Source organism: Podarcis bocagei (assembly GCF_964188305.1).
Source record: "Podarcis bocagei genome assembly, chromosome: 7".
NCBI lineage: Eukaryota > Metazoa > Chordata > Lepidosauria > Squamata > Lacertidae > Podarcis > Podarcis bocagei.
Window position 1 is genome coordinate 35,812,160 of NC_138132.1, and position 26,837 is coordinate 35,838,996.

The window sequence follows — 26,837 nt, forward strand, 5'->3', positions numbered from 1 at the left end:
CGGTATTGGGGTCCTGAGCTGCATAAGGCTTTATAGGTCAAAACAAGCCCTCTGGATTGAGCCTAGAAGCAAATTGGTATGGAGTGCAGTCCTGCCAGAATTGGTATTATATGTTCAGACCCTCTTGCCATGATAAAAATCTGGCCACCAGATTCTGCACCAGCTGTAGTTTCTAAACCATCTTCAAAGGCAGCATGACATATAACTCATTGCAGTAGTCCAACCTAGAGGTTACCTAAGTTGTGGTTATTTCATTCACATAACATCTCCATGAGGTTGAGTGAGCATCCCTCACCCAGCAAGCTTCATAGCTCTGAGGACTTTTCATCTTGGGCCTCCCTGCTCCAAGATCTCAACTGCTATGCTGGATTTGTTTGCAAGGCACTTGGATGGAGGTCTAAGAGTCATTGTATTGATAGTACATGCATTATCTTAAAGCACCTGGGAGAGAATGAGAACATAATTAATTTATTAATTCATTGGTGCTGACCTTTAAAGCCCTAAACAGCCTGTATACCCTAAGGAGCATCTCCACCCCCATCGTTCAGCCCAGACACTGAGGTCCAGCACTGAGGGCCTTCTGGCAGTTCCCTTGCTGTGAGAAGTGAGGTTACAGGGAACCAGGCAGAGGGTCTTCTTGGTGGTGCCCTCACAGTGGAATGCCCTCCCATCAGATGTCAAGGAAATAAACAACTACAGTGGTACCTCAGGTTAAGAACTTCATTTGTTCTGGAGATCTGTTCTTAACCTGAAACTGTTCTTAATCTGAAGCACCACTTTAGCTAATGGGGCCTCCTGCTGCCGCTGCGCTGCCGCTGCACGATTTCTGTTCTCATCCTGAAGCAAAGTTCTTAACCCGAGGTAATATTTCTGGGTTAGCAGAGTCTGTAACCTGACGCGTATGTAACCCGAGGTACCACTGTATCTGACTTTTAGAAGATATCTGAAGGCAGCCCTGTTTAGGGAAGTTTTTAATGTTTGGTCTTTTATTGCATTTTTAATATTCTGTTGGAAGCCGCCCAGAGTGGCTGGGGAAACCCAACCAGATGGGTGGGGTATAAATAATAATAATAATAATAATAATAATAATAATAATAATAATAATAATAATTCTCCTGGAAGTATCAATAGGCTGGATAATGGTGCAATATAGAGAGATAGATATTATACCCATTATTGTCTTTATAGAGCTTCAAGCAAATAGAGGGTATGTTTTTGGGGGGTCTTTGAGCACCTTGTGGCTCAAAATGTATCAGGGTTTGTGAGAGGTGAATCAACTGCCTCCATGTTGTGGGTGGCCCGCTTTCAAACAACTATTGTGACTTCCTGCTTTTCTTCCAGCAATGGAAAAGTATCTTCACACAATCTGTTTCTGTGCGTATCTTGCAGGACTGTCGATTATTCTTAAGCAACGTACGGACTAGGAAACTTGGGAGAAGGCATGGGTTGCAAATGATAGCTTGTTTTGTTCCAAGCAATTTAGACAAATATGATAGATCACTTAACAGATGGATTACAAGCATCTCTCTCAGTGGAGATGACAAAACTTCAGTATGTTTGATGAATAAATAGAGCTGGGTTCTTCCTCTTCTTTTTTTGTCTTCTCTGTTGACTTGCGAAATGAGGTGTGCTTAAGTGGAATGTTCCATCAATACAAAGACATGATTTGTTTAATGGACGTCTCATCCAACATTCCTTCTGCAGGTCTTTGCTGTTCACCTACAACAGCCTTCCCCAACCTGGCGCTCTCCAGATGTTACAACTCCCTCCAGACTCAGTAGGCATCACTCCTCCTCCTGGCCCTCATGCATGATGCTACCAGTGTCCTAAAGAAACTGATTGGCCCAGCAAGGCAGGCAGTGGCTGTTCAGCCTGAATATGAGATTTCATGCTGTTTCCTGAGGCCTTGTGAATAAGCAAAGGTCTGCCTGCCTTCTGAGGAGGGGCTATGAAGTGGATAGAACAAAACTTCTAAATTTAGCAAATGAAACTATAAATGTCTCCAGGCCTTTATAATCTCCACATCAGCAGGACAAGATGCTTACTCAATAAAAGAGTTGAGCTAAGTGTTCGCAGCGTGTAATTCCATAAGGATTTTTTTTCCAGAGGAAAATGCTATCATTTTCCATCTCTGTTTAATGAATCATGTGAATTATAGGAACATTTACAAATGACTTTCTCTGCAGCCTATTAGTTTGTTTCTGTAGGGTTCTAATGGAAGACATGCCTCATTTAGAGCTCGCCTTGCCCCGAAGCCATAAAGAATAAATTGTATTATTATAAGCAGTTACCTTTGAAAATGATCTTGTAAAAAAAAAAAAAAGTACATTGCATTATTGGCAAAATGGGTCGGGTGGAGGGGGGTGGGTGAAGTACTGTCATTTTAGACCAAACGCTGCAGGCGGTGGCTTGAGTGAGGTTTTATTTTTGTGGCTGTTACCAGGCACTAAAGGAAGGCAGCTGGAAGAGGAATGGAAAATGCAATCTGAAGAAGGTCATTTGGCCCAATAATGACCCAGGGGCTGGCAGGGATAGGTGCCAACTCCTGCAGGCCCAGCTCTTTTGCCTGCCCCCAATATTTTTGAGGGGGCAGTCACCCAATGTTCAAAACAATCAGGGGGCAGAGAAGGCTGAGCATGGAGCTGAGAGAAGCACAACTTCAGCGGCTGGCTCCTCCTTCTCTTGCCATGGGGCAGGATGGGGGGGGGGAACAGTCTTTGGCTGAGAATCCTCCAGAAAAACAATCTCTCAAAGGACCTGTTGATGGCATTTTACCATTGTACTGTTGAGAGTGTATTAACTTATGGTTTGTGTGTGTGGTTTAGGAGCTGCATGGTCAGGGAAAAAACAATGCTGCCCAGGGTTGTAAAGACTGTGGAGAGAATAAATCTATGCTTCCAGGTGCAGAGATAGCGCAGGATAGTACGCAGGATAGAACTCTTTCAGCTTCTGCCTTCTGGAAGAAGGTACAGGGTTATAAAGACTAGGACTAGCCGCCTGAGAAACAGTTTCTATTCAAATGCAATTTTGGTTTTAAACGCAGTGTAAGGAGTCTCTTTGGCCACCTCATGAGAAGAGAAGACTCCCTGGAATGTGGTGGAGCTAACCACTTGTCACAGGTCAAAATTTCCTCCAAGCACATCTGCACCTTCATGGTAGATCTGATGCTGATGGCAGATGGAGAAATCTTTCTCCATTTGGAAGCCCTGTGCAGAAAGAAATTCTCTCTCCTACTCTAAGAGAATCACAGAATTTCAGAGTTGGAAGGTACCCAAGGGTCATCTAGTCCAAGCCACTGCAATGCGAGAACCACAGCTAAGGAATCCCTGACAGATGGCCATCCAAGTTCTGTTTAAAAACCTCCAATGAATCACAGAATTGTAGAGCTGGGAGGGATCCCAAAAGGGGCATCTAATCCAACCCTTCACAATGCAGCAATCCCAATGAAAGAATCCCTGACAGATGGTCATCTGACCTCTGTTGAAAAATCTCCAATGAAGGAGAGTCCACCACCTTCTGAAGCAGTCTGCTCCACTGTTGAACAGCTCTTACAATCATGAAGTTCTTCCTATTCTTTAGTCAGAGTCTCCTTCCTTGTAATTTGAATCCATTGGTTTAGGTCCTACCATTTGGAGCATCAGAAAACAAGCTAGCTCCACCTTCCATGTGACAGCCCTTTAGAGTCCTTGTAACCCACACTGGCAGCTTGTTCCATGAGCTGCTCTTCACAGGGCTTCTCAGGATACAAGACAGATCTACCTTAGACACTGAAAGGCTGCAGGAATTCAGAAAGCTATTGATTATAATAATTAGGTAGTGGAGGGACATTGGCCTGTGTGCCTGAGCTGCTGGAAGTGAGAAAGGAGGCAAAATTTCATGGTGGATTATGCTATTTGACTATTTCTCCCCCATTATGCCACACAATGAGCAATTTCCCAGCTTTTGAGTGGCTGTATGTCAGGATAATTTGCACTTAATAGCTCTTCTCCCCCTCCCCCATTGAGGAGATGAAGGGGAGCAGTGTTACCTTTTCAGTGCAATTGCTTGGAATGGCCGGCCTCATTCAACACCGGGAATGAGAACGATGAACAGGCTCTCATTGACAGAGGCAGTGAGATGTAATTTGAAAGAAGGTGGAATGGTCACATTGGATGTAAGATGGGTGACGAATGTGTGCAGGTGGGATGTACCAATTGCTCTGCAATCCTCTGGAATGGCCCAATCTGTCAGAGGATCCCAGATCTGGTAGCAAGACTCATTAATCCAACTAAATCCAGTTTAAATGCAGAGTGCAAGCATCACACATTAAGCCAATTTAGTCACGGGGGTTGATGCCACTGCTGTTATCTAATCATCTTCTTAAAATGTTAAGATGCAAATGTGGTCAGTGGCTCCCAAACCTGCCCTGCCCCCAAATACCACAGACTGCTTGAAAATTGAAAAATTAGCCTGATATGATAGCTACCTTGCAATATCTGAAGTGCTGTCTCATGAAGGATGGAGCAAGCATGTTTTCTGCTGCTCCAGAGGACAGGATCCAAACCAATGGATTCAAATAATAAGGAAGGAGATTCCAACTAAACATCAGGAAGAACTTCCTGTTTCTAAGAGCTGTTTGAAAGCGGAATGGACTCCCTTGGAAGGTGGTAGACTCTCCTTCACTGTTGTTTTTTTAGCAGAAGTTGGATGGCCATTTGCCAGGGATTCTTTAGCTATGAGTCCTACAATGAAGGGGATTGGACCAGATGGCTTCCCGGATCCCTTCTAATAAATTACAATTCTATGATCCTATGCTGATGGTCTTGGCAGACCATTTAATGATTTTTCAGCCTATTGTAACAACTGTAAGTACTAGATGCTATACAATTTTCAATGTTATTTTTATTGCTTACTTTCATTTCTTATATTGTATTTTATTTCAATGTGTAATCCATAAAATTCAAATTTCAATACAATAAAAGATGACATAAGAAACAGAATAAGCAATAAGAAGCAATTAAAAATCAATAGGAATATTTCATGCAGAAATGGATGACATTCGCAAACCGCTGGTGGTCCATGGACCACAGCTTGGGAGTGAGCTCAGCATTACAGGATGAGGCCTATTTTAGAAAATGTCCAAAAGGATCAGCATAAAAGAAGGCAGCAACAACCTTGTGCAGGCACAATGGCACTCCACTTTTCTATGCAAACTCCTAAGTGTAAAGGACAGTGATACACTCAGCAACATCTCCCCTTCTGAATAACAAAAGCCTCAATGAATGCAAGCCTGAAGTAGCCTTTTAACTGAAGTGTGTGGGGATAATTGCTTGCTGGGGAGAAAGGATTTTTCAACATGTTGTTGAAACCATTTCTTCATTGTTGCTATCAAGCAACTTCTTGAACATCTGGTGTGGGCCTTGCTTTTCTTCTGCAGTCCCCTCCCCGTGCCTGTCACTCATTTTCCAAGAATTGTTTGTAAGGCAGGATGTAGGAATATACCAAGTCAGAACACTGAGTGCTGTGGGTGGTGGTGGCTCTTCGGGTTCTGGAGCTCTTTTCCATCACTTGATGCCTGATCCTTTACTTGCAGAGCAATAGTTCCCAAAGTAGGTGGTTCAACACCTCCCCCGGGGGGGCAGTGGAATTATGGGGGGTGTGTGTTAAGAGGCAACGGGGCAGCAGGAGGGCAATGGAGGTGTAAATGACTACCAGACTTTGAAAAGCTAATATCCCTGGATCAAGTTCATCAATTTATTCATTCATTGCATTTATACCCCACTCTTTCCTCTCCATGGAGCTTGAGGTGGTTCTCCCACTCGTGATTCAATTGCCACAAAAATCCTGTGAGGTTGGTTAGGCTGCAAGGCAGTGATTGGCCCGCAAGGTCAGCCAGTGAGATTTGTGGCCAAGTGGGGAATTGAACCCTAACCTCCCAGGTCCTAGTCCAGTACTCTATCCACTATACGACATTGGGAGGGAACATGGGTCCTGGGGCAAACCCTAATCTTCACAGCCTCCAAAGGCTCTTGGCAGGTCACATAGCTGAGAATACAGAATACAGAGACAGCAAATGCATTTAGTATGTAGTATTTAATGACGACAAGCTGTGTTAGGGGCTATGAATAATGGTTCACTAAACAGGCAAAAGAAAAAATGCCTGCCTGCCTAGAGTATCAGTGTTCATAGTTACTAATAAATGCGTCTGCTTTACTGGAACGCAAAAGCAACATCTTACAATTTCAGGAAATTAGAAACCATCATATCTATGAACATTATTTACCGTTACTAAAAGCAGAAATGATCAAACAGAAATGTGCCAAGAGTACAGTTATGTCCTGTGGTAAATTTTACATCTTTCCCATCATTTGTGTGTGTGGTGTGGGTGTGTGTGCCTGGCCTACAGGTAGGACACAGCCCATAATGGTATAAGAGGCTGCTAGGGGGCCACCAACCTAAATGGCTTTTAAAGTGGATTAGACAAATTCAGGGAGGAAAGGGCTATTGATGGCTACTAGCCAAGGTTGGAGGCAGCCATGCTTCTGAATACCAGTTGCTGGAAACCACAGGAGAAGCAGGAGCCCTGTATCTTGGAATGCCATGAAAATTGCACCCATTTACTGCTGTGCTACAAATTCCAGTAGTATGTTATGCATAAAGAAATTGGTCCAGTTGTGGTGGAAAAATTCTGAGATATATAATGCACACGGTCTCCAGCACTGCCTTTTGTCTTCTAGTGCAGGGCTGGGGCAACACTGGTCCTGCTGTGGGATCCAGTCTCTCCTATTTTGGGGCCATCAATTATTGCAAAGAATTCAACAAAGGGAATAAATACGGCACAATCTCTTTTGCATGAGCCTGCTATAAGCCTTTATAGGGCCTTTATCTACCCAATATAACAAGGTGCTGATAACACGGCTGCTTTTAAACTTATCTTGTAGGTTTAACTGTTCGGCTATTCAGCGCTTGTAACTTGTTGCTAAGTAACTATCTGTTAAAAGCGAAACAAAGCCTTCTGAAAGTGGGAGAGGAATGATAATGCTGGTGTGCTTGTTGGCGCAATTCTGTCCGATGGAAGAGGTAAATGTGGGCAGCTCAGCCCAGCCGCCTCTGATGGAAAATGGCTGACAGGTCTCCTTGGCCCCCAAGACAAGCAATTCATGCTGTTATAATGATTTTAAGCTCCACTTCATCTTGCCCATAGTATTGGGAGTCTGCTCATGCCACCCTAGTTATGTTGCTTGCAGGCAGGTATGCATGTGTTCCTTCTTGTTATTAGATATCAAAAGCATCATTGCGAGAGGGGGGGGGGAATCAATATTGTGATATCCACAATCTGGATCAGCAGAACATAGATGGCTTCCAGGAGTAAGCCTGAGGTTGTTGAGTGTGTGCTTGTGGGCTGTGAGACTCAGAATTTAACAGACATACATATAATCTGGACACATAGAAAGAAAGAATGGGGTAAGGGAGTTATATGTTAATCCAATCTGGTTCTGTACTTAATTTGTTTTCTTTGCTGCAACATAGAAATTTCTAATCTCAGGTGAAGGGGTAAAATATATTATGATGGTTAACTTTTGAAGTGTGCATTATCTGTTCACCTCTATGGGATTCAAGTTCTACATCTGATAGTGCAATTATATATGCACATCTATTCAGAAGTAAGGTCCAATGAGTTTCTCCCAGATAAGTGTATAGATGTTACCTTTACAGATGACCGAAAATAAAAGGGCAACTAGTGAAATAGTAAAGTTTGTGTTTTTCTTTGACAATAAGGAATTACCATATAGATCAAAATGTATTTTAATTGGTGGGTTTAAGAGGAAGGGGATGGCTTGAAGAAGAAAAGCAGAACCCATGGGCTCACTGATACATGCAGCCACAAGCAGCCCACGGGGGTCGTTTAACTGGCCCACGAGCTGCCCCTGAACCAAGCCACCAGCTCAGTGAGTCCCCATGCACTGTGCTAAACTGGCACAGCGCGGGGCAGGGACTTGCTTCTGTGGCACTGGAAATCTCATCTGTGCATGCACAGATGCTGGAAATCACGTCTGTGCAGACGCAGATGCTGGAAATCATGTCTGTGTGCAAGATCCGGCCCACGGAGGGATCTCCGCTGGAGTGAACCAGCCCAGACGAGATAAACCTTGCCAACCCCTGCCTTAAGTGAAGAAGACCCTACCACCTTCCAAGGGAGTCCATTCCACTCTTACTGCCAGAAAGTTCTTCCTATTGTTTAGATGAATCTCCTTTCTTGCTATTTGGATCCATTGGTTCAGGTCCCACCCTCTGAAGCAGCAAAAAACATAGAGAGGAACAGGACGGAAAAGACTGAAAGAAGCTCACCCAAAATGAATTAGAAGCTCCTCTTCGTCATGATCAAAGACAATGCATGGAGGTTCTAGTCTCACTTCACTAGAGGCTAAATTCAAAATGCAGACACTTGATTATCTGAAGTTCTCCCTCCACATCCTGCTGTCCCTTCCCCAAAACTCCCCCTTCTCTTCCTAAACTGAAGACCATCCTTTCCAGGCCCTCAAATCTCTTTAAAAGATCACTTAACTAGATTCAGCAATAGAGGGGCTGTGAAAAATATGCATTGGGGTGACCCCTCCCAAGAGATTCTGTGGTAAACAAAAGTTCAGTTCAGCCTGAAGAGCACTCAGGGCCCCTGAGCACTCATGTGTTCTTGAGATGTCTTTAGAAGGAAACTTTGGTGGCCTTTGACAGCCATCAAACCAACCACTGTCTGTTTGGAGAAACATAATAATTATCTAGGAATGAATAGACCCCCTCCCGCTACTTTCACACATGCTCTATTTACAGGTGGCAATTTTGGGGTGGTGGTGGTGGTGGTGGTGGTGAGTGGGTGTTTTAAAGAGCGTGGAACAGAAAGGTGTGTGTGTGTGTGACTCATTGGCATTCCTCCTAACAGAGGCTGACTGGCAGTCATCATGTTTACATCTTGGAACCCCCTTGGTGCACCTTGTGGCAGCCTTTGGAGGAGCACAGGAAAATGGCAGCCCTCACAAATTTTGCAATGGTGGCAAACAATGATGTGGGGGGAAGGTGCAGTCATTTTGCCTACCCCTTTGCCTCTGAAACTACCCCATATTTTTAAAGGCCCCCACAACTCCAGACTCCCCCTGGCGCAAAACCAGATCCCAGCCCTGTATAGGGGGATCTATCCAATTTCCCATCTCCAATCCTAACGAGACTTCATCTCTCCAAATCTGACTTTCTCCAGGTTCGGTCATCAAAAACAACAGCTTATGTTCCTGCAAAGCCTCGGCTCTCTCCACATGTATTTCTTGAGGTTCAACAGCAACCTCCTCCTTTGTCTTCTGCACAACTTGCCCTGTCAAAGCAGATTCCTGGGTCAGTTCCTGAGTGGTTTCTATATAGATATTCACTGTTTGTCCAAAATTATTAACTGCAACAGTCATCAAATCCATCTTCTCATGTAGCTGTTCCAATAAAGCGCTTGTCTTGCAAAAAGCAATCACTAAGGCTTCTTCTGGGCACATTCTTGTTCAAGGTCAATGTCTGGTTCTCACGATCTTTAATCTCTACAGCTGGAGAATTCCCCAGATCGACTCCAACAACAGTTTTCAAAGCTCCCTCTAGGGGAAACAATTTCTGTTTGTATCCGTCCTTTTAAAAGCAGATCCAGCAACAAAATTACTTTCGTTTTTCAAATATTTTGTTCCTTTTAAATGCAAAAGGAAACATTGGAATCAATATGTTTCTCTTTTTTAACTATCTATCAGCAAACGTTTTATTCACAGTCAATGGACTTTCCCAAAACGTCTGTCTTCCTAGCAACCCGTTCCCAGGTTCAAGGCGGTGGAAATTTATCTTTCTTTACTCTCTCTCCTGCAGACTTGAACAATCTAAGATTTCCCCCCTCTTCTCCTGCTTCCAAGGGGGGTTTAGTAGTTTCAGCCGATGGAAATTTAGTTCTTTACAAAAGTCTTTCCATACTTTAGCTTGCAATGTCTTTGCTTCAATCTATTTACAAAAGCGGAAGGCGGACTTCCTGTTTAGAGCCTTCCCGCTTCGGTGCCAAATTAAGATATTTCATAGTCCAATTTTCCGTTCTACTCATGGGTAGTTGTTTAAAGTCCAATTGTCCACAGGAAAAAGTCAGCGCTCTCCGGCAACAGCAATGCGGCTTCACTCCGTGAAAAGAGCAGTCGATTCGAAGCACCGCGCCGCTCACCCCACGTCGCACCGGATCCCTGAAACCGGGTTTCCCCGCGAGTAGGGGAGGCACAAAAGGTGCCTGCCGAATCCCATGTTCACAGGCTTCTCCCACCTGTGGTTTTTGATGGGTCTCCGCCTCGCCGTGGCGGTCCAGACCCTAATTTCCACGAAGCGGATTCCTCCCGATCAGAGGAAATCTGCCATTGCCGGAGGCGCTAACCCGGAAGTCTCAGAATAATCTGGGTTCAGCACCTGGAGGCACATGACCAATGTCATGGATAACTCTTCCCCTTCCCCCTAATAATAAATCTGTCCTTTTCAGAAATCTAGGAATCTCAGACATGTCAGAGCTTGTCTTTTTTTTTTTTATAAAATTTTTATTGGTTTTACAAAATTTTTTAAAGACAAACAAACACCTAAAAAGACATACAAACACATATAATTTCATAACATTTTTTCATAAACCTCTTTTCCGGGACTCCCCCATACCCCCCCTTTCTGCATTCCAATGTCCATAATTTTTTAGCAACTTCTAAATATTCCTTTCCAACCTCTGTCATCTTAATCTTTTCTATAGTCTGTTCTTATGTCACTGTATCCCTTTTTTTCCTGCAAACCTCAACATTCTAACATTCATCAAGTTTATAATAGTCCTTCAGGTATCTCTTAAATTTTCTCCATTCTTCTTCCGCCGTCTCTTTTCCTTGATCACGGATTCTGCCTGTCATCTCGGCCAATGTCATATAGTCCATCACTTTCATCTGCCATTCTTCCAGAGTAGGTAGATCTTGTGTCTTCCAATACTTTGCGATAAGTATTCTTGCTGCTGTTGTAGCATACATAAAGAAAGTTCTATCCCTCTTTGACACCAATTGGCCGACAATGCCCAAGAGAAAGGCCTCTGGTTTTTTAGGGAAAGTACATTTAAGTACCTTTTTCATTTCATTATAAATCATTTCCCAGAAAGCCTTAATCTTCGGGCATGTCCACCAAAGGTGATAGAAGGTACCTTCAGTCTCTTTACATTTCCAGCACTTGTTATCGGGCAAGTGATAAATTTTTGCCAGCTTGACTGGGGTCATGTACCACCTATAAACCATTTTCATAATGTTTTCCTTTAAAGCATTACATGCCGTAAATTTAATACCGGTGTTCCATAACCATTCCCAGTCAGCAGACATAATGTTATGACCAATATCCTGTGCCCACTTAATCATAGCCGATTTAACTGTTTCATCCTGTGTATTCCATTTCAGCAGCAAGTTATACATTCTTGATAAATTCTTAGTATTGGGTTCTAACAGTTCAGTCTCTAGTTTTGATTTTTCCACCTGGAAGCCAATTTTCCTATCCTGTTTGAAAAACTCCATTATTTGATGGTATTGAAACCAATTTTGTACTTTATGTTTCATTTTCTCATAACTTTGTAATTTCAATTTATCTCCCTCCTGTTCCAAAATTTCCCAATACTTCGGCCATCCGACCTCCATATTGAGTTTCTTCACTGCCTTAGCCTCCACTGGTGACACCCATCTGGGGGTTTTGTTTTCCAACAGATCTTTGTATCTTATCCAAACATTAAACAATGCTTTTCTGACAATATGATTTTTAAAGGCACTATGCAGCTTAATTTTATCATACCATAGATATGCGTGCCAACCAAATGCGTTATTGAAACCTTCCAGATCCAAAATGTCTGTGTTCTCGAGGAGCATCCACTCTTTCAGCCAGCAAAACGCTGCTGCCTCATAGTACAGTTTTAAGTCCGGCAGGGCAAAACCCCCTCTTTCTTTAGCATCTGTCAGTATTTTAAATTTAATTCTGGGCTTTTTGCCCTGCCAGACAAATTTCGAGATGTCTTTCTGCCACCTCTTGAAACATTCCATCTTGTCAAGAATCTGCAAGGTCTGAAACAAGAACAACATTCTAGGCAATACATTCATTTTAATCACTGCAATTCGGCCTAACATTGACAGTTTCAAATTTGACCATATTTCTAGATCTTTTTTGATTTCTGACCAACATTTTTCATAATTATCCTTATACAAATTCACATTTTTAGATGTCAAATAAACCCCTAGATATTTCACCTTTTTGACCACCGTCAACCCTGTCTCCTCTTGGAATTTCTCCTTTTCCATATCTGTTAATTTTTTTCCTAAAACTTTAGTTTTTTGTTTATTCAGCTTAAATCCAGCTACCTGGCCAAACTGTTGGATTATTTCTAACACCTTTTTCGTACTAGTGTTTGGCTCTTGCAAAGTCAATACTAGGTCATCTGCAAATGCTCTTAGCTTGTAATGTTTAGCTCCGACCTGCACTCCTTTAACCTGCTGGTCATTCCTAATCATATTCAGCAACACCTCCAGAACTGAAATAAAAAGCAATGGGGAAATTGGGCACCCCTGTCGTGTTCCTTTTTCTATCTTAAGTTCCTCAGTTATTACATTATTTACAATCAATTTAGCTTTTTGTTCAGAATATATTGCAGCCATACCATTCTCAAAACCTTGGCCTACCCCCATCCCATGAAGATTCTTTATCATAAAGCTCCAAGAAATATTGTCAAAGGCTTTCTCCGCGTCCACAAAAATCAGTACTGCTTTAGTATTTATATTCACCTCTAGCTTTTCCAAAATGTCTATTATATTCCTTACATTGTCTGCTAGGTGTCTTTTTGGGAGAAATCCTGCTTGGTTCTTATGAATCTTTTCCATCAACACTTTTTTAAATCTTTTTGCCAGAATGTCTGCAAAAATTTTGTAATCCACATTAAGTAGTGATATTGGGCGGTAGTTCTTCAGTTGAGTCCTTTCAGTCTCTGTCTTTGGTATGAGTGAAATATATGCTTCTTTCCACGATTCAGGTGCCTTTTTTCCCTCTAGAATCTCATTACAGACTTCTTTTAATGGTTGAATCAACCATTCCTTCAACGATTTGTAATATCTAGAAGTCAGTCCATCTGGTCCTGGAGATTTGCCCAATTGCATATTCTGAATGGCAGCCTCTATCTCTTGTTCTGTTATTCTATGATTCAGATCCAACTTACTTTGATGAGAGATTTTTTGTAGTCCATATTTATCAAGGAATTTGTCTATATCTTCTTCATTTTGCGGTCCTTGAGTATAAAGTTTTTTAAAATAACTCAGAAAGCAATTTCTAATTTCATTAGGTTTAGATATATTCTTTCCATCCACTTCTAGGCTTGTAACTGTATTTAATTTCTGCCTTTTCTTCAATTGCCATGCCAGAAGTTTGCCACATTTATTTGCCGATTCAAATGTCTTTTGTTTCATTTGCTTTATCTTCCATTCAATCTCTTGATTCATCAATTCCATATATTGTGTTTGATATAACTTAATCTCTCTTAAAATCTCCTTGTACTTGTATCTCCACTGCCAAATATCTCCCTTGTTCATCTTTAAACATCATTTTTGGAGCCCATTTCTCTTTTACATATATCACAACTCCTCTTTTTTTAACTTTGTCTGATGAGATAAATTCTTGTCCTAGTCTTTTGTTTATAAGTAATCTCCTGTGAGCTCTGGTTATATGGGTTTCTTGTAGGCATATCAAATCCAGTTGTTCTCTGTTCAGAATGTGAAAAACTTGTCGTCTCCTCAAAGGCACATTGAGCCCATTACAATTCCAACTAAGGAATTGCAGAGCCATCTTGTTATTTTTCTGACACTCCTCCAACAGCTCCAAGTTGTTGTTCTTCTTCTGATGGTGGTGGAATATGTCCAAATGAAAGATTCAAGATGTCTATTGCTCTCCTCTGTTCTGCAATTGGGTCCACAGTTCCCTTCTGTAGGTCCTCTTGATTTCTTTCCAAAAATTTCTCTTTGTCTTGAATAGTCTTTATTTTCACCTTCTTTCCCTTGTAATCAAAGGACAGTCCCTGTGGAAATTCCCACCTGAAGCGGATGGAGTTTTTCTTTAACAAAAGAGCCAAATCCTTATAGAAGTTTCTCAAATCCAAGATATATTTTGGGATGTCTTTAAAAATCTGTACAGCTGAATTTCCAATTTGCAAGGCCTTTTCAAAATGTAGTCTTAATATTTTGTCTCTTTCTTCCTTGGATCTGAGGGTAATCAGACAATCCCTCGGGGTCTTTCTGTCCTGTTTTTTGCCCAGTCTGAACGCTGTTGTGATTTTAAATTCGTCTTCCTCCAAATCCTCCCAGCAGTCAGCAAACTCTTGTGTTAAGAACTCCACGAGATTATCACCTTCATTCTCTGGAATTAATCTCAATTTCAGATTTCTCTCTTTTCTCTGTAGTTCCCAGAGAGCCAGAGTTGCATCATGCTCATAAACCTTTTTGGCAATTGGTTCTAGGTTCTCTTGAGTCTCTCCAGCAATAGCTCTCGCTTCTTCCGCAATTTTACATGTTGCAGAATTTTCCTGAACCAAATGAGCTTGTCAGCCAAATGAAATGATGCAGATCAGACCATCATTTCCACAACCCTGCAAAATAATTCCCTGGGATTACAGTCCCTGGCGTGTCATCAGCATGGAGCTTGAGGGAAAGGCCAGAAACATGGTCAAGGTTTGTAGGTCAAGGGGAAAGCCACTGTTTTGTCTCTCCTAAGGGAAGAAAAAACATTTTTAAAAGCAGTGCTGGAGAAAAAGAGGATAGATTCACAATGACACTAAGATATAGGAGGAAGTTTAACAATAATGTCTCCTGCCTGAAGCATTTGGTGGGAAACTTCTGCAGGAGCACTGAAAGGATAACATGTTTTCTTTCTTTCTGTTATTATTTATGTTACATCCCAGAATAACAGAGAAAACATGGGTATTAACACAACATAAGCAACCATCAACAGAGGCCCAGAACAATTGCTAGATTCTGGCAGCATTTTACAAATTCCCTTGGAATTGCTGATCCATTTCCTTTATGTTCTTACATCTTAACATTTGAAAACAATTTGCCAGAAGTAACAGAATATGTTCAACTGAGAGAGAATAAGGAGCACACAGGCTCATTTAGAACAAAAACAGGTTGTTGTTTTTTCATCAAATGCACGAAAGATATAATTTGGATACTGATAGATTTAGGAGTTTTGCAGTGACTTAAAGCTATATGAATAGGTTGCAATAGACAACAAGAAGTTGAGTTACTTAAGAGAATAAGCTACAGTGATTTTGTGCTGTTTGTTATATTGTTGTGGGGTTGGGGGGGTGTCAGTCTGCATGAAGTCCTGAGTCCCTTCCAGTTTCTGGGAAGATATGAATTCCTGTAGAAAGTATGAAAACAAACTTGCCAAACCAGCTCCATTGTCCAGGCAATGGTTGTGACTAACTAGCTAAGCACCCTGATGAGATGTCAGGGTACTGATGAGTGTGTGACGGATACAGGGGGGCTGGAGGCTCACCCAGGAGAGGGGACCAGTGATTTTTGGAGTTTGGTGCCATCCATGAGGCAGGAGCCAGGGTGGGAGGAAAGGGAATGGTTTGAGAAGTCAAAGATGGAAGAGGGACAGCATGACATATCAGAAGCAGAGGAAGAGGTTGTTCAGGTGAAGGGCAGGCCAGTTGGATCCCCATCATTCCCTGCCCCACCACCTCCTAGAATGAGGAGGGGCTTGAAGAGGGAAGCACAGTGACATCTTCAGAGCAGGAGAAGTCTCAGGTTGCATGTGCACACTCCATCAAATGAAGGTGCATAGTCCTAGGGGGTAGGTGTGACCCCACTGTTGGTTCAACTGCTCCGCTGGGCACAAATGTGGAAAAGTTAATGCCAGGTAAGCAGATGCCAGAAGCATGTGTGCATGTGTATCTGGTGCTCCTTCGGAGCTGCTGTAAGCGTGTGCTTTGGGCAAGAAAGAATTAATTATCTGCTGTTTGTCTTCTTTGGCTGGGTGTGAGCAGGACAGATCAAGGCAACCTCAACCTCTTCCAGCCATCAATCATATAACATGAGGAGCCAACTCCTCGTGGCTCATCTAGTCCAGGATCCTCTTCTCGCATTGGCCAAACAGATGTCTCTGGGAAGCCTGCAAGCAGGACCTGAGCATAAGAGCACTGTGCCCCTCCTGCATTTTCTAACAACCGGTATGAAGAAGCACTGCTGTCTCCAGAAGCAGCAGCCGAGCATAGTCTCCATCATGGCTGATAGTCACTGATAGACTTCTCCTCCTTGAATTTGTCTAATCCTCTTTTTTAAGCCATCTAGGTTGGTGGCCATCAATACCTCTTGTGGGACTGACTTCCATAATATGCGCTGTCTGAAGAAGCACTTCCTTTTATCTGCCCTGAATCTATCAACACTTGGCTTCACTGGATGTCAATGAGTTCTAGTATTATGAGAGGAGAATAAACTTTTCTCTATCCACTTCCTACCACGTGAAGTTCACATCTAAGGAAATAGCCTCAGACCCAACACCAGTTCCTTGGACTGTAGTATTCCCACAGGATCAGCCCAACTGATGGCTGCAGACTTGGATCCTCACATGTCAGCGAGTTTGAGTCCACTAACAGCTGGGCAGGTTTAATGAGGGCTGGGTGAGAGGAGTGTGATCAGTGTAATGCAGGAGAGAAAGTGTTAATTTCACTTGCCACAGGCCAGGATGCTATACTGGCTGGTAATCCTTCTTCACCACCTTCATTTCTTTTAAGTCTATAGCTCGCTTTCTAGCCCTCTTGGGAATTTCATGTTTTGAAATGTAAAATGATTTAGCATCACAATGGATATGGTTGCATTAGTAACAGAAGAACTGCTACTCAGACACATTCTGCAAACTTCATTTCTTGAAGAGGGAGTGGTTAGAGGGGGTGAGGTGGAGGGGATCCTAGGACCCTTTAGAAGCATGCACACACAGAAAAAGCAAAACTGGGGCCAGCTTTTATCAGGACCAGAAAGAAGGGACAATTGACATGTCTGGCTTAGAGGGAGGAATGGAGCCAAAAGTCCAGCCATATGTAGGATGACAGGAATTGGAAAAAACTGCCACAGAGTCAACCCTCTGAAGAGCAGCTGATGAATGTTGCAAGCCCCACCATTAGAGGCGAGATTTGTGAGGGTTGCCTTGGTCCAGGGCAGAGCGCAGTAAGTGACTTGAAACAAATTATTTAAAGCTTGAGAGAGACAGAGCAAAGCCTTTCTGGGGTTTCTGACGGCATGTCAAAGTTCTGAGGCTTGCATTTAGAATCCCCTCCTGAGTGCCCGCATGTGTGAAAGAGAGGGGGGCAGTCACTCTTCCCTGCAATTTGTTCGTCAGCTGATGCTTCTAAGTATTCTGGCCCATCTCCTCTGGTCCCAGCACGTTCTTCTCTCCCCAAAGTTTTTCCGACACTCCTTGTCATGTCAAATCCCATCTTAAAACCACTCTATTTCCATAATCCTCCTTCCAGGGCCTTCAAAGGCCCTCTTAGCCTCCCTCCTTCTCTCTGTTCCACCTCCCCCATGTGTCCTCCGTGTAGGTGAAACCAACATTAAATGCAGGAATTACGTTGTCACTCTGTGATAACTTTTCTACCATTCTGTAGCATCTTGAAGATGAAAGGCTTTATGTTGGCAAGAGTGAGTCAGAACCCTGAGACTCACACCAGTGAATCAGAACCCTGATTCAAATCTGCCATCTTGCTCATTTTTCCACTGAGACACCTGCTTCACCCTGGTTCACTTTAGAGCTGGCCCTGGTGCAGTGTCCCTATCTTCCCAACCTTGCAGAAGTAAAAAACTACATTGCAGGGGTTGGACTAGGTGACTCTGTGGGTCCCTTCCAACTCTACAGTTCTATGAAATAAGGCAAAGGCCCTTTATCTAGTTAGCCATATCTTCCAGAAAAGTGGATCTCACCCTACTCAATGACTGGCCCGCCTACTACATAAGACTTTAGTTGGCTATACAGTAGCTACCTCCAGAGACTACCGCTTCTATGGCTAGCTTAGATGGGCTTGTTGGAGCTGTCTAAGGTGCTGAATGCTCTTGCTCTCATGAGCCTCAAGCACCAACTGAACTGTTATGTTCTTGGGCAAATCTTGGGCAAGATACAGTCCCCTGGTGAGTCCATCACTTCTTCGTCATTATCACCAGCTGCTCTTGCTCCTCCTCCTCCTCCTCCTCCTCCTCCTCCTCCTCCTCCTCCTCCACCACCACCACCACCACCATTTGCTTGTTTGCTAAGCAGAGAACCGGTGAGCAAGCATGTCTACGGTTCCTCCTTTGCCTCCTGTTCCACTATTGTCTGGGCTAGAGTGAGAGATGGGAGAAGACTTTTGGAGAGCCACCTCTAATCAGAGTAGGCCAGACTTCCCCAGCCTACTGCTCTCCAAACTTTGGTGGATGACATCTCTCACCCTCCTCGATGGCCATGCTGGCTGGGGCTGATGGGGGTTGGAATCCAACAAGCAACAAAAGCTCTAAGCCGTAGGAAAGGAAAAAAGAGTTGAGCCACAAATTTGGCTCTTCATTTCCTGGCAGCCAAATACAGAAACAAGCAAGGAAATGTACTTCTCCCCACATAAAGCAACACACAGACCCATTTGATGTAACGCCCCCCCCCCCCCGGAAGCTTAACTCAGACAGAATCCTATGTAAGAAAATAAGAAAAGCCTGCTGGTTCAGAACAATGGTCCATCTAGTTCAGCATCCTGTTCTCACACTGGCCAGCCAGATGCCCCAGTGGGAAACCCACAAGCAGGACCTGAGCACAAGAGTACCACCCCCTCTTGTGGTTTCATTGGGAGGGCACCAGATTAGGAAGGGCTGATCATATGCAATTTTGGGATGGATGGGCAAGTGCTCTGGTTCATTTTTGTTGTACATTTCCACTGCAACCTATACTGCCCCTGAGCAGCTCTGGGATTTGCATGCTTTTGAGACCACTCCTTTGTTCCGGACAGATCCCTACAATAACCTATAAGTAGCCTCTAGGCAGCAAAGGCATTTTAAAACCCAACCTCGACACCACCGAGGTTATTTTGCTCGTTGAAATCACCCCATGCTCGATTATGCTTGCAACTGCTGACTCTAAGGCATCTTTGCGGTTCAGAACATCTGTCTGCAAAGCCACGCAATAAGAAGCGACGTCGCTAAGCCGTTTGATGGAAAACGGCCATTTTTCATCCTTGGCATTAGCGTTCTTAATGTGACACCTCTTCTGTCGAGAAGCCCCCCTTGAGCTCCCACAAACAGCTCCCTGGCTGAGCAATCTTGCTCTCTAATTTAGAGTTTAAGTGTATTTACTAGGAGATCACCCCTAAAGAATACCATTTACCAAGCTGACAACCCCCAAATTGAATTTCAGCTTCTGCTACTGTACGTCAGTGACAGAAGTAGCAATCAGAATAAAGACTGCTGAGGCTGCATTTAACACACACACACACACTCGTCAGCCATGGCTGGGTTAAAATTTCTTTTCTCTTTAGTTCAAAAAGTTTAAATTTGCAACTGGTTTTGCCCTACCCTCCGGCCCTGGGACTCCTCATAAGGAAGCTGTGCCTCGAGGGAGAACTGTGAGGGGAGAGACTCCATCAGGCAAGGCCTCCTTCCACCTGCCTTCTCCCACCCTCTTGTCTCTGCTTCTCAATTTGTCTTGTATTATTTTATGTACTTTGGCTTGCCATTGTTTTATTGATTATAGTTTAGAAATTATTTATTGTAACTGTTGAGTGGATTTCTGCTTAACTTTTATATGTTATTATTATTATTTAATACTATTCTAATGATTGTTGAATGTTACTTTTTGATGTAGGTTGCCTATTTTAAAGTTATGTTTTATTATCACATTTTTGTATTGCATTAGATTGTTATAAGATGTACATTTTTTGTTTCTTCAGCTTGTAAACTGCCTTGAGTATTGTAAGATAGAAAGACGGTATACAAATTAAAAATGATGATGATGAAAAAATTGTTTTTCAATTTGTTGCTGCTAACATGGCATATTTTTAGGACATATGACATACATGTTGTGATTGTCATTTGTTTTAAACTGCTTTTAATATTGTGTTTTAATGTTGTAGCGTGCCCTGGGACCTTAGGGTAAAGGGCTGGCTATTGATTGATTGATTGATTGATTGATTGATTGCATTTATAACCCACCTTTTTCTCCAAGAAGCTCAAGCTGGCTGTCAGGAGTCCAGGTTCCCAGCTTGATAACACAGTAAAGGTAAAGGGAACCCTGACCATTAGGTCCAGTCGTGGCCGACTCTGGGGTTGCGGTGCTCATCTCGCTTTATTGGCCAAGGGATCCAGCATACAGCTTCCGGGTCATGTGGCCAGCATGACTAAGCTGCTTCTGGTGAACCAGAGCAGTGCACGGAAACGCCGTTTATCTTCCCGCCGGAGCAGTACCTATTTATCTACTTGCCCTTTGACGTGCTTTCGAACTGCTAGGTTGGCAGGAGCTGGGACCGAGCAACGGGAGCTCACCCCGTCGCGGGGATTTGAACAGCCGACCTTCTGATTGGCAAGCCCTAGGCTCTGTGGTTTAACCCACAGCGCCACCCGCATCCCTTGATGACACAGTAAGCGTAGCTAATTAAAAGAGGAGATTTTATTGCAAAAACAAACAGATAGCTCTGGACGGCTCTGACAAAGCCACCATCATCATTACTCAAGATGACCCTTCTGAAGATCCCTTCCAGGTTTTGTGGAATATATTGAACTTGCGTAGCTTACATGTCTTGTTTTGCTTCCTGTCTAACAGCCGTCCCCTTAGCTGACTCTTAGGAGGGATTGGATTAGCTCCAATCTCTTCCCGTTTGGACAGACTACTTCCTTCTCTGTCCCCGCCTGTTGGAACTTCCTGAGAGCTTTGACTGGGTTCCCACCCGCTCTCAGTCATTCCCTTATCAATCAGCATTCCAATGGGCAGGGGAGTTGGCAATAGCCAATGTTCATCCTGCATGACAGTTAACTCTCTCTGTTTCTGGCTGCTTTCTTCAGTTGGCTGCAAACCTTCACTGGGAGCTGTCTCATTCATGACACTGGCTCACATGGTTCTTCTCTGCCTCCTCATTTACAATCCCCACAACAATCCTGCGAGGCAGGTTAGACTGAGAGGCAGTGACTGGCCCAAAGTCACGCCCAGTAAGCTTCATATGGTGGAGTGGAGATTTCAACCCTGGTCTCCCGGGTCCTAGTCTGACACCCTCACCACTGTGCCACACTGGCTCTCTCTCTAGAATATAAATGAATAATTCAATTTAGGTACATAATGATGCAAATATTCTTCCTCGGTGTTTCAAGCGACCTTCTCCTCTTGAGCTTTTGGTTTAGTTTGGCTCTTAATGGGCAGCAATAAATGGTTCTCATTTATGGCCATGGATTGATCTTGCCACAATGCTTCATTAAAACTAAAAATGTAAAAATTATCTACCTGCCCCTCAGCCACCTCATCTAATCCTGTCCTCAGACACTTAGATAGACCACCACCAGGAAAAAAAACCTTCAGAAAAATGTCACCACCTCCCTCCATTTGTCTGCCTTTCCCTCCACTATTGTCCCAAGACAAGGTCCTCTAGACCTAATGTGCCCTTGCAGGTGTGTCAGGGCAGGTGTGTGGGTTTGTTGTTGTTGTTGTTATTTTGCAATCTTGAATTTGGCTAGAGAAGGGGAAATCATTTGAGTAGCTCTGGTTGGAGAAGGTGCTTTAACTGGTTTCTGGCTAACTGACTAAACTTGCTGGACTCTTCAGGCACTGAAAGGCAAATGAGGAAGAGAAATCAATCATATCAAAGGTAGAAGATGGATTGAAAAGAAGAAGAATGGGCAAGAGGCTGTATGTGATTTAGCCAGGAGATCATTAGTGGGGACAGGCACAGACAGGAGAATGGAAAGAACAGAAGCCAGGATGAAAAGGAGCAAGACAAGAAAATTAATAGACTGGAATAAGCAATATGCAATCAAGGAGCTTCGAAAAGGAAAGTGATGGGGTGGTAATTACTCAGAGCCTTGCATCTGGGGAAGTTGCATTTTACATAAAGGGGAGAGAATTGCCTGCTTTGAAATGAGAAGGAACAAGAGGAGAGAAAAGGGAGGCGGGCAGAGGAATCCTATTGCCGTGTATACAGAAGCAAGACCCATTGGGGTCAATAGGACTTACAAGCATAACATTGCAGCTGGAGAATACAAACTAAAAGGAACAACAGAAAGGAGGGTGGAATAAAGGGATAAACTAGGAGGGCGAATGGGTGGTTAGATTTTGAATTCATATTATTACACACCACCCAATCTCCAACCTGTGAGAGATTCTAGCGGTTCCAGAATCAGTTTCTTTGGAATGAAGGTCAGCAGAGACTGTGGTGACTTTAGGATATGTGGTTTATTTACACATATATAAAGCCTGAACCTAAGATGGAGGGGGTCTCAGCATTAGCACCACAGCAGAATTTGCTTCTCCCTTCATCACAGCCTTAGATTCAAGCACAAATCAAGCCTGCATCTGTACCCAGTTTCTCAGTTTACTTTCTTGCTGCTTAGCTCACGCACAACAACCCTGGCTATCACTGTTCTAACTACCAGCCAGGTGAGGGTACCCACCCACCCACTTCCCCTTTGGCATAGGGCAACTTCTCTGGTGATGTTAATCCTGGTGCCGAAGTGGCCAGCTAATCTTGCAATTGCCTAGATGAAGAGACTGTTTTTGGCAAGCTTGCTATCCTACTTTTTACCCCTGAAGTCTGTGGGCACTGGTAACTTCCCATTTATGATAGTTTTTTTACAGCAGATCTTGCAAACAAAGCATTTTAGAGCTAGTTATCTGACCAAACTCTCACCAGCTTCCTTAAGAAATGCATTTATTAAGCCACATTTCCAAGTGAAGCCTACAGCAGTCTTAGATGGACACTACAATAAGGTCCTGTATGCAGACAGACTCTGTATTTGTGGTCAGCCTCAGGTGGAAGACGTTGCTCATTTTCTGTTAGCCTGCCCCTTATATAGAGATCCAAGAGATCGCTTTCTGAAACCCATGTTCACACAAGCAAACAGGTCCCCCTGGCAGACATGGTCCAGTTTCTTTTGAGTGACAGTTAATAGCTTTGTAACACACAGAGTGGCCCACTATGCACTGATTGCAAATAAATAAACAAATAAAAAAATCAAGAAAAAACAAGTTAGAGTAAATTGCTAATCAATTGTTGTGGTGATTCAGATGTTTAATTTGAAATCAAGATGGATTTGAGTTTGTTGGTGTCTCTGGTAGCCTCTCTCCAACATCATGGAATTTGGTTTATATTCTAGATGCATGATCTGTATTATTTTATTGGTACAGTGGTACCTTGGTTCTCAAACTTCATCCATTTCAGAAGTCCATTCCAAAACCAAAGCATTCCAAAACCAAGGCACACTTTCCCACAGAAGGTAATGCAAAATGGATTAATCCGTTCCAGACTTTTAAAAACACCCCCTAAAAAGGCAATTTAACATGAATTTTACTCTCTAACGAGACCATTGATCCATAAGATGAAAGCAATAATCATTGTACTGTACTATAAAATAAATAAGACAGTATTGTAGATGATGAAAATTAAAAAATAAATAAATTCTTACTTGCTCTGATGATAGTCATTTTTGAAGGGGGGACTTTTATCCATTTCTGCAGTCACACAATCAATCAGTCAGCTGAACTGGGTTCCACACAGTCATAAAAACAAATTAACCGAAAAAGCCTCAAAAACAAAAACGTAAAATAAATAGCAAAACCAAAAGCGCCAAATACAGTGGTACCTTGGTTCTTAAACTTAATCTGTTCCGGAAGTCCATTTGACTTCCGAAATGCTTGAAAACGAAGGAGCAGCTTCTGATTGGTGCAGGCACCCCGGAAGCAATAGCCAACAGCTGCATCAGACGTTTGGCTTCTGAAAATGTTTGAAAACTGGAACACTTACTTCCGGGTTTTCACTGTTTGGGAACCAAGGCGTTTGAGAACCAAGGTACCACTGTACTGTAGTTGTGGGTTTGTCATGGCTTTGGCTAGAACAATAAATATATATTGAAACTTAGTTTTTGGTGAGGCTGTGGGAGTCAGAACTAATTTCCCCATTAACTGCCCTTTATTTAGTCAGCCTTTGTCTTCCCCAGGGCCAAAAATATTGCTAGAATGGGTAGGAAGGAGGAAAAAAAACAAAATAAGTGAGTAATTTTGTACCTCTTCCCTGCAGGGGACAAAAACAGACTAAGTGAGGGGCAATTCTGCACTAATCCCACAGCCCAAATTACCAAGAGTGAAAGTGCCTGAAGCTTTATGCAGTAAGCTTTCTGCTTAAAAGGAAGCATTTCCTCTTGAAAGCCCTAATGGTACACCGTGAACAAGCTGTTGCTACAACTGAGTTTCATTGCAGGTATGGTAATCATGATAACACCAGAAAATTGTGGAAGGATGGCATTGAAAACACTGGAGTGCAGCACCTTAATAATGCTGCCATGTGGGCTGACTTCCTGTTAAAAGGTGCAAGGACAAAGGAAGTTGTCTTCTGCCGAGTCAGTCTTAAATAATGTCTACACACTGACTGGCAACAGCCCTCCAGGAGATGAACTTGGGAGCTTTGACATGCAAAGCAAGTGCTCTGTACCTTGAGAAGAGGGGCTGTACGGAAGCAACCCCAGTTTAAGCCAACAGTTGTGGCTCATGTCTTTATTCTGGGTGAAGGCAACCAAAATGTCAGAAGCAAAAAGAAAGAGAGAGACGAGAAGCCAGGTGTACCACCTTGCCCTCATGACAGTAGGTGCCCAGGGCATGCAGACGTCACAGCAGCGTGTGCGTGTGCTTGTCATGTTGGTACACCCCGCGGCATGCTGACATCACTCGCACATGCCACGGGGACCTATGCCAATGGATTCAAAAGACAAGAAAGGGATTCTGACTATACATTAGGAAGAATTTTCTGGTGATGAGCGTTGTTCGACAGTGGAATGGATTGCATCAGAAGGTGGTGGGCTTTCCTTCATTGGAGGTTTTTAAACAGAGGTTAAAAACACCTGTCAGGAGTGGAATCCACACACATATAAAAAAACGCTGTGAAAATGCTTTTTTAAAAAAGTTATGAAAAATTGAATTTGGCATAGCTCACTCTCGCCATCTAGTGTCACATTTGTATATTGCACTTAACAACATATTTAAAACGTTTTATTTGCAGCTGTGTAGCTGAGTTCGGGGTTTCCTTAGCTGTGATTCCCTGGTTTGGACTAGATTACCCTTGGTTGTCCCTTCCAACTCTACCATTCTATGAATTATACACCCACACTCCTAACTGTTCATTTCCCCCCAGAGGTGTATTTCCTTTGACCAGAGGGGAAGGAATGCAGCCCAGTGGTGGAGCATCTGCCTTGGATGCAGAAGGTCCCACATTAAATCCTTGGCATCTCCAGAGAGGACTAGAAGACACTCTTGCCTGAAATGCTGGAGAGCTGCTTTCAGTGTATACAATACTGAGCTAGATGGACCAAAGTATAAAGCATCTTCCTATGCCCTGAACACTGCCCCCTCACCAGTCTCCAATGCATCATGTGCTGCCTTGCATGGACCAGCTTCTCATCTCCTCCCCACCAGACAGTTCACCCTTCTGGAGAGCTGCCTGTCCTTGCCATGTTCTTCCTTGTGGCTTCTGCTGTCTCTGGCTGCCCTTTACCTGCTCCAACCTAACTGTGATGAATTTCAAGCCCAGCCGTTCAGACTGTTTCTTAAACAGCACCAGATGGTTTCGCAGCCACCTAGGCGTACTCCAGAAGGCAGCCAGATCAGTTTGGAAGCCTGACATAAGAAGCATGACCGACTAGGTGAGGGAAAGGAGCAGAATCAGGACCTCGGAGAAGCAGGAGGCATTTGACACAGATCAAGAGGTCTGGTGGGGCTGATCTCCCTGGTGGGGATTTACTGGAGTCTGGGGCAAAGATGCCTGCCTGAAACACACAGCTACCCCATGTTCTGTTTCTTGCAAACCAACCCTTCAGGGTTAAATATGTGCATGCAAAACAGTGTTCCAATAGCTAAGAAATTGCAGCATTGGATTTTATGTCTGTTTATTCATTAGGTGCATCTCTTTCTTACCTGTTCTGCACGTGTGGGTCTCAGAGCAGGGTATAATAGTTCTATTATCATTTCAGGATGTTCTTAGAGGAAGCAATTAATAACTGAAATTAATAAATAAATCAGTAAAATAACAATTATAATTTCAATTAGACAATAAACGAGATAGATGACGATGGGTTGTAGTCAGTGCTAGTCTTATTTGAGAGTAGACTCGCTGAAATTAACGAACCTAAGTTAGCCATGTTTGTTAGCCTTAATGGGTCTACTCTGAGTAAGACCAGTGTTGGATGCCAGCAAATGACATCATAAATTGAAATAACTATACCATCATACATTAAGTGAAGATGTCTGTAAAAGTTCACCTCCTTCTTGGCTCCATACTTATTGGGCCATCTGTAATTCACCTAAATAAATACTATCCTTGAACCTGGTCTGAATAGAGACATTGGGTTCTTATCTCATTATACGTGATAAAGCTATTTTTAGCCATCTCACCCCTTGCTTTTTCCTGTAAGACCAATTGCAGTCATTAACAGTTGTCAACGGGTTTACCACACCTATCAGCCAATCACCCATTCCCACCACCCTTCTGAGTAATACCCCTCCCCACCCTCTCACTATATATTTTTTTTTAATAGAAATTTTTATTGGTTTTTCACCTTTTATAG

At 43.1% G+C, this 26,837-nt stretch overlaps 1 long non-coding RNA gene across 2 annotated transcripts in view; it reads right to left on the bottom strand.

Annotated features, from left to right (window-relative positions):
• The window catches only part of LOC308592356, a 63,692-nt gene that overhangs the window by 17,414 nt on the left and 19,441 nt on the right, over positions 1–26,837 (bottom strand). The window contains exon 2 of one of the 2 annotated variants that reach the window (XR_014010483.1): positions 26,188–26,270. The exons of the other annotated variant lie outside the window; for it this stretch is intronic. This is a non-coding gene — a long non-coding RNA (uncharacterized lncRNA). The remainder of the gene's footprint in view (positions 1–26,187; positions 26,271–26,837) is intronic. 2 annotated transcript variants of the gene reach the window in all.